This window comes from Perca flavescens, chromosome 8 (assembly GCF_004354835.1).
Source record: "Perca flavescens isolate YP-PL-M2 chromosome 8, PFLA_1.0, whole genome shotgun sequence".
Taxonomy (NCBI): Eukaryota; Metazoa; Chordata; class Actinopteri; order Perciformes; family Percidae; genus Perca; species Perca flavescens.
The window spans coordinates 18,091,247-18,104,390 of record NC_041338.1 but is presented as its reverse complement, the minus strand read 5'-3'; the positions used below and the strand labels follow the sequence as shown (position 1 = coordinate 18,104,390).

At 40.3% G+C, this 13,144-nt stretch overlaps 1 protein-coding gene across 2 annotated transcripts in view; it reads right to left on the bottom strand.

Annotated features, from left to right (window-relative positions):
- nell2a (neural EGFL like 2a) overlaps positions 1–13,144 on the bottom strand; it is a 92,046-nt gene that overhangs the window by 43,481 nt on the left and 35,421 nt on the right. The gene's annotated exons all lie outside the window — the stretch shown is intronic.

The following is a 13,144-nucleotide window of genomic DNA, read 5'->3' as shown; positions in this document are numbered from 1 at the left end:
GTGCAACAGGCAAAGATGAGGAAAAGAAGAGGCCGAAGTTAATTGCATGTACAGAAAGGAGCTATAATTTGTTTACGATATTCTGATGTGCGTAGTCACAAACATTAAGCATATTTACCATATTTGTTGATGCACGTTTGTCTGTGTTGCCAGTTGCCACCAGTTTGCCTATGACACTTTAAACGGCTCTGGACTATGTAGGATATTCTATGACACTTTAAAGAGGCTCTGGACCCCTTACAAAAATAGTCTATGACATTTGAAAGAGGCTCTAGACTATTTAGAGACAGACTGCAGAAGAAATAAAATAGTTTAAGAACAAGTTCTTTACTATTAAAAGATTTTTGTCTGTAGGGCTGTACCGGAATTTGCAAGGTTTGCCGAAAAAAGAAATAAGCTTTATGGTGACGATCACATCGAAAAAAGAAATAGTATACTATAAAGTTTTTGTCAATCATGGGTAATGTTTAAATGTTTTAACTGCGCTTTATTCGTGTATTTTATCTCTCAGTTCTTTAAATTCTTATACTTCACTGTAAAATTTATTCTTGTCTTTTAAATTGTTTTTAATTGTGTTCTAACTGCTCTTTCATGTTTTATGTAAAGCACTTTGAATTGCCCTGTTGCTGAAATGTGCTATATAAATAAAGCTGCCTTGCCTTGCCTTGCCTTCTGATTATACGAAAAAATTAGCTGGCCAATCTTGTTGAAACGGCTGATGCTGTCGTTCTTCTTGGGAGGACTCCATTTGCAGTATGGATGAAGTATCTTCACAGCACTGTTGCAGTGACATCTGCAGCATTATACTGTGGCCTAGTTCGGGTATCCCTTCCATCCTGGGAACCACCTTGTGCAGTTTGTCCTAGTTGGTTCTCGCTACAGAAGGTCCCTAAAAGCTTTAATGCAGCCAGTGGGAAAGGGCTATTTGTCTTCATCAAAGGCAGACAGAGGTCGAAAAGCAGAGGGTCTATGAGAGGCGGGCGCTGAAGCACTTCAGGTTGCACCATTCGATTTTCAATCTATTCAAAGTAAAGCCCTCCACACAGCAGCTAGACTGCTTTTCTCCTCTTCTTATGGTCATTCAGCTCACCTGTGTGCTCGAGCATATTTTTAAATTGTATATGCTGTAAATAGATACTGTAGAGTAAGGAAGTATGCCACTAGAGAAGTTAATCTAAAAGGCTTTGCAAAGAAATACAGGTGTTATCAATTACTGTGGCTGATTAAACCTCTGCTCTGTTGGGTATGCCGGGACTTACATAAAGTCACCAAACTTGTATGTTGATCAATGGGGGAGTGAAGCGTTATTATGGAACCCACGCAACTTCTAGGCAAGACACACACTACTTTTCACACACTACTATTGGCCAGGCGTCCATGCTTACGCATTGGTAACGTAACCCACTTTGTTCAGGTCCTATTCCCTGACCAATCAGCTAACTTAACCTTAACCACTTAAGCTCAATGCCTAACCCCAACCAATCGAGCTGGGGTTAGGCTTCGTGGGGTGGGACTTGCCTAGAAGTTACGTGGGATCCATAATAACACGGGAGTGAAGGAGATCAATCAAGCACAGGCTGTACATCTCCACACAGTTGTGACAAAGAGGTCTAATCAGGCAAAATAAGTGAAAACACCAGTGCAGGTATACCAGGGATGGCCAAGCCTTTTAATTATGCTTCTAAATATGAAATGTGTGTACTGAACTTTCTGAAGTGCCCATATGAAGTATTTGTCACATTAAACCCCCTACACGCCCATGGTATTTGATTTTTATTTGTATTTTGACTTATATTGCCTGATTAGACCTTTTCTCAGGTCTGTGTAGCCGAGCACAGACCATGCATCTCCCTAACTTTCCTGTTGTACCTATTATGGCACGGTTACACATGCGCAAAATTAACATAAGCAATTATCTGCCCCCCCATCACGTCCATTCTGTGTGAGTGAAGGGGCAAAAAAACAACTTGCGTGAAGTTTAACTTTGGTGAACTTTGAGTCTCACCGAGTCTCGTCTTCATATCGGAAACAAGCTCTCTGTCACTCCCGCTTGGTCAGTGGCTCTCAGAGTCACATTATGCTGACGTAAAGTCTGGCACGTGGGACTACTGGGATTGGTTGAAGATCACGTGAAATTCCGGTTATTGGTCAAATTTGCGGAAAAGTTGCGGTGATTGGTCAAAATTGCGAGTCGCACCAAAGTCACAGTGATTGGTTGAATTTGCGTGAATTGGTGCGATCGCAACATTGCGAAATCCTGGAGGGACTGCTTTGTGGCCAAGTGGTTAGAGGGCCTGCTCTGCATTCACTAGATTACTGGTGCAATTCCAGCTTGGAATGGGCTTTTTTTTACCTCAATTTCCCTGCGTGGGATCAATAAACTACATCTTAATCTTTACTACTACTAGGAATTAACTGAAGGAATTAACAACCAACTCTGCAGCTCTATTCAGCTTTTAGCCACTTTTAGCTTACTGTTGTTATTTTACCAGTGCATAGCCTACTGTAGTAGCCTGTAAGGTTGAGTCTCACCAACCACCATATATAAAATCTTAGATGGCTGTTTCCAGATAAACAGAGTGTAAACTACCTGCCAAAAATGAAACAACAGAAAGAGGAAGGAAATGAAATGCTCTGTCTCTGATGTATATGTTAGGTAACAATTGCTTGCTAACATGTTAGCATAACAACTGGATAAACCAGTGCTGTGTCAAGATTTTATTTCCATGAGATTGTTTTGAATGCTTTCGGCACCCTAGTAATTAAAACTCAGTTAGTGTAGCTGTAAGAATATCATTTATTAGATTGTCCTTTGTATTTCCTTCTCACTCTCATGATTCCATATTTGGATCCATATTAGCTGTTGCCCTAGCAACAGCTATTCCTGGGTTCTAAATTGCATGCCAAACCATCAGACAGAAGATGCACAACACTGCCAGGGTAAACAAAATAATCTTGATAATGTGATGCAACCAAATGCAATTCGATGCGAATACAAGTTGATCCGAACCAACCAAGCTGTGTACAGAGCTCTCAAGTTTTATGAAATATTTGGAGTTAGAGGGGGGTCTGGGCACATGCCCCCCCAGAGGGTTTTTTTTGGACAGAAAAGACCAAACTTGGTGGCCTCTGGCACATTTAAATGCCACTATTCCATCATATACACTGATCTAAATGATTGCATATAATGAGTTTGCCTCCCTGATTGTAAATGTGGTGAATTATTGTGGAGGATAATTTGGCTTCTTGTGAGTTTTAGCCCACACAGTCTGTAAATAGTAGGGGTGTGATGAGAGGCTTACTCCACGAGACAAGACACATCACGAGATTGGGTTCACGAGAACGAGACGAGAACGAGATGAGGTTTCTCGTCGAGGTGAAAAGTAGTCTTGTGATGCGATGTAATGTCAGCGTGATGGACCGTGGAATTACTATTGAAGATCCCCCTGCCACTTTTAAATCATTTGTGTGGCAACATTTTGGTTTTCCTGCGGAAATAATAAACAGCGAAAGAGTGACAGACAAGACGAACACAATATGTAAACATTGTAAGAAAAAAAATGCCATATACCGCGGCTAACACGAGCACTATGCAAAAACACTTACAGCACCACCACAGCTCTCTACTAACTACTGCACACGCGACTCGCGGGTGCAGTAGTTAGTAGTACGGCATTTTTTTTCTTACAATGTTTACATATTGCGCTATCACCAGGCGTGAGAGCAGCCTAATAGGATACTATAACGTATATTTACAAGGTTTTTAGTGGCCTTCGCTGTCACTGCAGAAAATAAATAATCTGTTTTGTGATAAAAGTGACTACAGGGTCAGAGTCTCATCTATGCATAATCTAGCCTATTAGCTTATTCTGTAGACTGTATTAAATATTAAAAAGTGAAAATGAACGAATGCAAATTAAATGTCTTAATATCATTCCAAAATTTAAATTACAGGTAGGCTATGACGGAAGTTTTACTATTCTGTCCTTCAAGGGAGAAAGTCTAATGCAACTACTGATAAGAGTAGCCTATGTGTAACATACAAAACCTTGCCAAATAGCGAAAAAAAATGAAAAAACTGCTGGTTTTGTGGTGTACTTCAAATCTGATGCCTGCCACTGCGCTATAGAAGCATCAAATGAGGCGTGTCAATTAGCGCTTTCAGTGCGTTTGTCCCTTCACGAGCATGAGAAATACAAGGTGTGGCGTGTGAACTGGTTGAAATGCATGTGTCTCACAGTGAATGCGTCAGACTTGAGAGCTCTGTGTGTAATATGCTCCAGGGCCTTGTTCCTGTTGATAGCACAGGTCAAATGTAGGCACTTTTTGAGAGACAAGCTCCTAGTCCTCGACATTACCAATTTATTATTCATTCACTGTATTCAGTGTCTGTAAGAGCGCATGAGGACATTCACCCCTGAATGTTCTGTACCAGGTGCTATTGCAAAGAGCACTTGGAATTGAATTTCAATAGATTTTCATTGGCATTCACTCGGCTTGCATGTCATTAGGTAGAGCGCCGCCCACCAACCCGTAAACTAAGAGCTCAGCACCTGCCTACAACTGTGGCATTCACATTTCCTTGGTCTTCTTCCTTTCACAATTCCATCAATACTTGCTGCCTCCAGCTATTCAAAAGCTTTACGGATAAATGAAGCAGACAGACAATTGCCGAGCACCTATACAAGTTGATGTGTCCTTCACTAAATGAATGAAAGCTAATTAAACCCTGTGACTGGCCTTGAGAGAGATAGAGAGAGACATAGATGTAGAGAAGGTAAGGAGAAATGGGAAGTAGAGGGAAGGGCAGAAAGCAGGGCAGGTAAGGCTAAGAACTGAATTAGAGACAAAGACAGAGTCTTAACTGAAGCTGTACTGTAGAGCTAGACAGAAAAAGGGAGATGAGACAGCCGGAGAGAGGGCGAACGACTGAGATAGTGAAGGGAGAGAGATACAGAGGAAGGGCAGAAGGAGGTGGAGAGAAAAGGACAGGCAAAGTAGTGGATTAAACAGAGAAAGATGTAGAATGCGAAAGAGCCAGTGTGTGTGTGTGTGTGTGTGTGTGTGTGTGTGTGTGTGTGTGTAAGAGAGTGGACAATTGAGATAGCAGGAAAAAGAGACTTAGATGGTAGAGGAACAGAAGAGGAGGGAAAGCAGTTAAAGGTGTTAACTGTCGCTGAAGAGACAGAAAGTAAGAGAACATATTCAGTCTGTCCGCAATCGCAATAGTAACCTTGAGTGAAGGTCTTAGGTGACAGCGTTCCCGCTTTGTGATTGGCCGTCCGTTCTGTGGCTTTGATTTAGAGGCTATTAACTGTAAGACACCATCCATCCTGCCCCCGGTGACGGCAGTTACGTTTGCTAAAACAATATGTTAGGAGGTGAGATGATGAGGGGCACTGCACGAACGCGTGGGGGTTAGCAACCATCTCCGTCTCCATTACCACACTCCATTTTCTTGATTGGCCTGTCACATGGACGCACGTGATGCGCCAAGCAAAGAAGGCTGGCCAAGAGTCAGCAGCGGCTTTTATCCCTGAATGGAGTGCTCTGGGTCAATCTTTTGCCATGCCACAATAGATGGCTAGAAAACTGCGGCTTTTGTGCATTCCTGCATAACTACTAAATCAATCATAGACATACCTGAGGAGGGTGGGTAACTTTTTTTAGGACAAAAGCAACCTTGTTATGCATAAAGAGGGAGGTTTTTTAGTTCTTATTTTCTTTCTTCCTCTCATTGGATCTTTATTAGCTGTCACTAAGGTAGCAGGTAATCTTCGTCCACGCACAACAAAACATCATGAATAGAACAAGACATAATTTAGTGGAGTTACTCTTTAAATAGTCTGACTCAACTGATGTGCATTGCTCGGATAAAGCCTGACATCGAGCATGTGTCCTTCCCCTTCCGCTATCTCCACTATCTAATTTGCAATGGCGCAGTTGCTGCATCCGGGGCTTAGCACCGCCCAGGACGGTTGTGATTGGAAGAAATACAAACAAGTCAGAGCATTTTTTTACCCAATCCAAGAATAGATCAACTGTGGAGCCAGACCTTACTCCAGCGCTGACACAGCGCTGTGAAGATAGGTCTGGCAATGCGCGACTACTCAAGTGGGCGCTATTAGAATGGATTTGTTAATCTACCTAGTCTACACATGGCTGTAAAATAGCAAATGGTATGTCTTTTTTTAAATAGGGAATATGAGCTTATCCCTCTCTGCTTGCATAACATGTTGTTCCTAATAGGAAGCCTCCTCACTATCTGTGTTTCATACTGCAGTACACCACGTCCATGGTCTGGGTGTAGGGAGATAACACTCTGGATGTCCCACAAAGACACCCAAATCTGTGCCATTCCACCAGCGGGCTCTCTCTTTCTCTTTATCTCTTTCATTCTGTCTTTTTCTCATCTATCCATCCCTTCCCTAACTAGCTCACTTACTCGAGCAGATGGTTTTCAATAAACAGCAGAGGGACAAGGGTTGCCAAAACATTGTCTGATATTCTTCAGTAGCCAGTTTCCTAATAGCCAGATATATAGCAGTCAGAAGAGAGACAAAGAGCTGTCCCTGCTGGCCAAACAGTGTCCCACTCAGTAAATAATCTATAGAGTTGGCCTTGGTTCCTCATGAGTGGAGAAGGGTGTCAGAGGAGGTTACAGGATGCTTCTTTTGGTTTTAGGTGTGTCACTGGATCAAATATTAAGCTATAGTTGGTGGTTGGGTGAACCTTTATGTGTTGGGTTTTATATCAGTATCAAGTTTTGAAATTAGTTTTTAGAAAATGAAACAATATTGGTGAAAATGGTGCAGTATATGTGTTGCCTTAAGCCCATTTTTAGTGTCTTAATAATTATATTTTGATAATACAACTGCAGGGAGCCAAAGGTAGAAATGTATACATATTTATATATATTATACACATGGCTTTAATAGCACTTTAAAGGACTACTACAACATTTTGGGAGAGACACATGTTTTCTTGTCGAGAGTTCCATGTTAGTATGGTAAATATAAAGCTACAGACAGGAGATGTTTAGCTTATCTTAGCATAAAAACTGGAAGCAGGGGGAAAACATTGGCTCTGTTGCTCAGAACGAGAGACTTTGTTAGTTTCCCATTTACAAAGCCAGGGTTGTGTATGAACACTGCATCCACAGAACAGACAGTTGGCAGAATGTGATGAGATATTTGCTGAATTTGACAAAAGTATATTGGATTAGAATGGCAGACTCCACCTTTAATTATTATTTTATTTTAGTCTTCCACTTATTTATTGGTTTAATTTATGTCTTATTATTTTGTATTGGTCAACTGTTGTTATTATTTAAAAAAATGTATTCTTACTTTTTTAATTTAGTTTAGTTTTCCTACTTCTTAATGGTTTTAACTCACATATATTATTTATGTCTGTTTTAGTTTGTGTTTACTTACGTTAAATGCTTCCACCTGGACTGAAATAATCTTTATAAATAAAGTTTTGCTTGCTTGCTTGAAATGTAGCATAGTTTCTTTTCTGTGCAATTACCCAAGCATGAACTACAGATACACTTCCACCAACTTACCAAATTGGACTATCACTCCGAAATAAACAGCCTCAAAAGACCCAAAAAACAAATATGCAAAACGTCATTGCCAATTTGAGCAGGAGCTAATTAAGATGACTGAGTGGAAATAATGCCATTAGGAAACAACAAGAATGAGAATCTGCATACTGAGAGCGCAGTCATTGTCTAAATACCAGACATTCACACTGTGATCAATCACTGTAAACACTTTACCTGCTACCTGACTTAGAACAATGAATAATAAAAAGTGTGTGTGTGTGTGTTTGTGTTAGTAGAATTGCAAGAAATTGTGTGAAAGTGGGTTGTTTCTTGTCAATGTGTGCACACAATCCCTACATATTCAACACATGACAGCCTGATCATTTCCACGTTCCAAGTGCCATCCAAACTGAAAACAGTTGCAGACCTATCAATGCAAACATCTAACAGCCCATAAATGACTGCATCAAGTGCTTTGTGGGTGTGTGTCCATATGTCACATTAAACATGCACTTAGCACATTTCGATTTGGCATGCCTTAAATGAAGCCCGGTGCATCTCATAGACCAAACGGCCTTGTTTACATATGGCAGCGTGAATGGGGTTTTGCTCTCCATCACGGCTCTCATTACACTGGGAAAGATTTTCCACCACACATAAATCGATGGAGCATCATCATCCATCACTCGTCACTCTGTGACCAAGTGCAGCCTGTAGGCCAGAGGTCTAAACAATGACTAACATGCAGCACAAATGGCTATCAAAACTCTGATTTTATACAACACTTTAAAATCTTTAAAATCAGGGCTCAAAACATGTTTGCCACTGCATATTACTTTAAACTTGGGGATTTTATACATATCTTGCACAGCATTGTACTTTTTATTCTACCGTTTAACCTAATAATTATTATTTTTTGCTTATTTATACGTTTTTAACACCTTAATCATGACATAAAGTATGTACAGCAGAATCATCCCGCAGTTATGGATTACATTTGTAATTAAGTAAACTCTTCCTGAGTACATAGCAGTCAATGAATTAAGTGTGATCCCATCTGGAAAAGGAGTAGAGAGGAGATTTCTTCCATGTGGCATTTTAAGGATATTGGTTAAGCAGTGCTCAGATACTGTTATTTACACTGGAGGGGACTGTCTGGAGGATGGTGGGATTGTCTGTTTTGGGTGACATTTCAGCGGGGTCACAGAGGTGATGTGTGTATAAACACACCCACAGCCAGCCAGAATGTGTATTATATTGTTTATATCTGTGTGTGTGTGTGTGTGTGTGTGTGTGTGGGGGGGGGGGGGGGTCAGGGCCCTAGCAGGTGGGGAGCTTGAGGCTCATCCTGGCAGTGATTGGGTTTTGGAGTAGGCCGTGCTCTTCAGTCAGTGCCAATTAGCCTGCTGCCACCTTGTGACATTCAAAGACAGGAGCGGCAACCGGATTGGTCTATGTTCGCACAGGGTATGCTTACACAAACACACACACACACACAGCAATAGCTTATAGGTGATAAAACCTCACTCTGCGTGCAAGCAGGCTAGACTTAATCAATTATCTTTGACTGTTTTGATTCATCCAAAACAAACAATGAATTGATCCTACTAAAAATGATTACCTTTAAAGCCAAAGCCTGATATAACTTATTCATCCGTGCCATAAAACTCTATTGATGTCCAAAAACAGTTACAAACACTTCAATGAGTCACTCACACACTCTCACACACACACACTCTCTCACACACACACACACACACACACACACACACACACACACACACCTTCATTATGATGAACATGGGCACTGTAGTTTATATTGTTTATAGTTTGTATATAAATCTCCCCAACAAATGCACAATTTACTCCAGTTTGAGTAATATTTGCTTAAAACTGCTGCGCCCAGCTGCTTTAGGAGATTACTGATCCTTTTATTAAATGAAAATGAAATATTTGTGATCTGTTTTTAAAAACCATAATTATGCATGGCCGGGTTAGCTCATTTGGTAGAGCAGGCGCACATATATAGAGGTTTACTCCTCGACGCAGCGGCCGCGGGTTCGGCTCTGACCTGCAGCCCTTTGCTGCATGTCATTCCCCCTCTCTCTCTCCCCTTTCATGTCTTCATCTGTCCTATGGAAATAAAGGCCTATAATGCCCAAAAAAATAATTTAAGAAAAAGAACAATATTATGAACTAATAAGCTTGGAGCTGAATGTGACAGACAGTCCAGGATGTCCGGAAGTATTGAGTGGCAGAATAAATATTTGGGGATTTTCATGGGATTTGTTGGAAATGAGAAAAATACAGTATATAACCAGCTGGTACATGTATGTTTTCAATGCTGTGAACAACAAACACAGACCTCAATTGCATTGTTGTGGAGGCAGAGAAACCTCAAAACCTGGACAAATCTAACCAAAACAATCTACATGGCAAGATACTAGAAGATGTTTATTTGTAATTTGGGTGAACCGGCCCTTTAATGTTTATGTCGTTATTATTGAACTGTATCTATCTATCTATCTATCTATCTATCTATCTATCTATCTATCTATACATTTGTCTAAATGTGGTGCATATAAATCATACTTTAAGTAATGTGCACTGTTCCTGATAAAGTAAGTTAGAAATATAACACTATCTACAGTTTACATTAAAATAAAATCCTGTTGCATACTTTGTCTCTTTCCTCGATTTTAAAGGATATCATTTTGTATTTTACATTTCCCATAGGGATGCAACACAAAACACCCAAGCAGCCCTTCGTTTTGAGCAATCCTGACAGAGACTTTGTAAAGTAGGGCATTTCAAAACCAGACAACAATGGGAAATGTCCCTCTGTCTGCAGTTATCTACAATGCTGAGATGAATAATGGTATTATCTCAACACGTCGAACTATACTGATTGTTCAATTGAAAGACAATCACACAGTCTGTCACTTCTCCACTGCTCGCCCCTCTGTCTAATTCTGTCCTAAACACACACATGCATGTAGCTAAATACGCCTTTAGCCTGACTGCACCAGGAGGCTAGGATGGAGAAATAACTGGGCTCTTTTTTTCTGTTGAGAACTCAGCGCTCAAACACACACATACACAGACATGCACCTGCACACTTACACACACAGACTTACACAAAGGCAGGGCTAGTATTCCCCTGAGCTTTCCCTACTGCTGCTACTATGAAAAATTTACACAGAAATGATCTCATCGGCTATTTTGAGCTCATCTCTGACCTAGGAATGTTTTAAAGAGCTAGTATCTGTCTCTGCTCTTCGTGATGTTTGTCTTTATGTTTGACAAGACCCTATGTTCTGGTGTGCCTCTATCTGCTTTATGATCTCTGCTGTGTTCAATACACAAAATTGCCTCTAAGTTGGACTTCTCATCTCATCTCGCAGGTCCCACTGTATTGAAAGTCATCTAAAAAACAGCCAATAGCTCATCTTTCTGTACATCTTGCAGCCACAAAATAGTGTATCTATTCTATGAATCAATATTTTGGCAAGACAGTTCTTTCATTTTTTTTTTTAGAAAGGATACACACACACACACACACACACACACACACACACAAATATAGAAAGTAAGTTACAGAGTCAAACATGAAATCAATTGCTTTTGAAAGAACTCCATCAGCAAATTGACTCAATTTCAGGTTTCTCTGTTCAGCGTCTGATGCAAACACTCACCACAAACACTGCCATCCAATTTCAAAACGAGACTCAGGCTGCTCTTGAGATGAATAGTGTGGGTCTGAAATGTTGTTGTTGGAGGCACAGGTCTGTTTGCTTGTACTTAGTTTCACACTGGTAATGGGATGGATTGCTCTATGCTTTGTTTTTTTTTACAACAATGAATTTCTTAAAATGTCCTTACGATTACGATGAAATAAATAGCACCCGAGCTGCAAAAAAAAATAACTTTTTGCTGTTTTCAGCACATTTTCAGGTCAAAACAATGTGAATGTGTGAGAGGAACAAAGATCTAGCCTTAACTCAAGACCAAATAAGTTTGAATATTTGTCATCATTTGTCATAATTTTCCTCTTAAGCAACATTAGAATTAATTTAAAGTTGTGTTTCTGGACACCTGATAAATGTCTGATATTCACTTTCCTTTAGGCTCTGTTTTCATATCCGTCAACTCCTGAGGGAAATATCGGGCTCTTTAGCTGCTAAATGCTCCACTTTGTACATTTAACAGTAGTAGTGTACAGTTGGTTATCAGAGGTTTTTCACTGAAAACGATAACGAAAACAGGTTGATGAAAGTGGTGAAAGTGAACTTAAACGATGTGCTGAAAGACAATAAAACACTGAGCTGAGCTAGATCTGAGGGGAACTGCAGGATGGGATGATGATTCTCTGTGCATTCATCACTACAAGCAACCCCTTTCACATTACACATTTGATCTATTGTAGAGATGCACCGATAGACCGGCCAGTACCGGAAATGGCCGGTTTTCACGTGCTCGGCCATGACCGGCGACCGGCAGGTCAGTCTGACATATGCAGATTTCATGCCGGTCAACGCTAGAATTAACTGACAACATAAGTTATACGGTTTACAGTTCTCAAGGACGCAGGCACACACGGTCTCTTTTTCCTTTCTCTCAACTTTTCCGCCGTGTGTCGCGCATACCCGCTCGCGGTGTGAAGCGCGTGTCCGCGCTATTCTCGCACATGTAGGAACCTCGTGAATTAACCTGCAACATGTCAGCTGTTTGGGAATTCTTCAGCGTGTGTGGAGAAGATAACAAGTTTGCAATATGCAACACCTGCAAGGAAAAAGTAGGGCGTGGAGGGACGACACTAAAAACCAAAATAAAAATGTTTTAGTTGGATATTGGATGTGAAAAGAAGGAAATGGTTCTAACATTACACATTAGATGTGTGTGAATTTCCCACACCAGAAGTAGGCTAATTTATATAGTTTTATTTTATAGTGATCCATTATCTGTTCAAAAAAATGTCTATGTTCTGTGGAAAATGTTCTATTAAAGAAAAGATAGAAAATAAATATTTGTGTGTGCTGTAAAGTGGTTAGAAAAAATTAAATCGGAATTTGGCCTAACTCAAAGAAAATCGGAATTGGCCTAGAAAGTTGTAATCGGTGCATCTCTAATCTATTGTATGTATTTTCTGAGAAAGTATTGTTACAGATGTATTAACATACAGTAGATAGAAGGTACAAACCCTAAATTGCTCCAAAAGGCTGTGCCATCGGTGTGCAAATGTGTGTGTGAATGATTAGATTAGATCCTGATGAGCAGATTTGCACATTGCATGGTAGCCTCTGCCACCAGTGTATGAATATGTGCGCGAATGGGTGAATGGGTGAATTGCATATAGCGCTGAGCGCTTTGAGTGGTCGGAAGACTAGAAAGGTGCTATTTAAATGCAAGTCCATTTACCAGTATAAGCAGCATTTTCAAGTTGTTGGTTGAGGTGATGCAAATGTTACCTATTATATATACTGTTGGCAAAGCAGCACATTTCTAACAGATGTTTTATATGTAAAATCTTGATCTGCAAAGTAATTAGTATAGCGCTCAAATAAATGTCATTCAGAAAAAAAGTACATCTGAACA